The sequence below is a fragment of the Morone saxatilis genome, unplaced genomic scaffold, assembly GCF_004916995.1.
Source record: "Morone saxatilis isolate NCDOM2014 unplaced genomic scaffold, NCSU_SB_2.0 Contig15, whole genome shotgun sequence".
Classification (NCBI taxonomy): Eukaryota; Metazoa; Chordata; class Actinopteri; family Moronidae; genus Morone; species Morone saxatilis.
Window position 1 is genome coordinate 8,869,445 of NW_023339707.1, and position 1,310 is coordinate 8,870,754.

The following is a 1,310-nucleotide window of genomic DNA, read 5'->3' on the forward strand; positions in this document are numbered from 1 at the left end:
AGAGAGGAAGAGAGAAAGAAAGAACAAGAGATTGTATGTACAGTGTATGTGTCTCAAAGAGGAAGAAAGTGTGTGAGTGTGCAGGCGTGACAGGGTGCGGAGGAGAGTCATGAAGGTTGCAGGGGGTTTTGTCCACAGTGTGACTCTGATATATCAGAAGTGCTCACACTCAGGGTCATTACATAAACTGGACTTCATCGTCATTCCTTCACACACACACACAGACAGAGCTTTCTTTTATTTTCTTTCCCTGTGCCTGTTTTTAGTCACTCCCATGAACAGGTAACAAACATTTAGTTTGAATTAATGCTTCTTATTCCAGATTGTACAAAAAAAAAATTTCTGCGTTGCCATGACAACGAAAAGGGAATGACTCCTGTACAATATGATTCATAATCACACACACAGTTGTCACCGTCAGATGTTTTTCTCCCAAAGCTTTCTACAAAAATCTGCATATTCAGTCACTTTTACTTCCGCTTCAAAACAGAGGGGGAGGTGAAAACTAAATATGTTGGTGAGCTTGTGGTTGAGAGTTGTCTGGGTCTAATTCCTGGAGCTGATGCTTAACTGTTACGAAAACCCACGACTGTCCCATTACTGCCAATGTACCCATGAGCAATGTAACACACATGTATATAACACATGTATATAAAGGTGAAGTAAATGAAAACAGAATTAAGAAATTATTTAATTTTACTTCATTATTTATAAATCCTAAATATGCAGCATTTTTATTGGGTTTTATGTATTTCTATACATTCCCATGTTATAGGCTCACACCACTATCAGTAAGAAACTCCCCAAAATAAAATGAATAAAAAAAACAATGAGAATTAAAGCTAAAAATAATAATAGACATTATCAAATCATTGTATTATTCATGAAGCCTAAACATTATTGACCCTAGCTAACATGATATTTCCCCCTCCTTCTCCTCCCTGTGAGTGGGAAATAACAGTCTGTTCATTCCTTCACAAAATGGAGGCTGCTTGGCATCACGCGTGGCAGTCCCAGAGTGCTTGTAGCCTATTAGTTCCCCTGCGCCTCATCACCGCTGCCTGGATGACAAGCACAACAAGCAGAGAGCTGCAAGCTTCGTGCACGGACAGCGACACAATGTCACGTCTTGCCTCCTGGGAGGAATGGACGCCAGGGTGTGTGTGTGTGTGTTTGAGGAAAGAAACTAGATGGGGGTTTATTTGTATGAGTTTGTGACCGTATGTGCATGTGTGTGTGGGTGGGGATGTGTGGATGTGATTGTGCGTGTCCAGTGGGTATGTCATCATGTGTGCTTGTGTGTGTGTGTG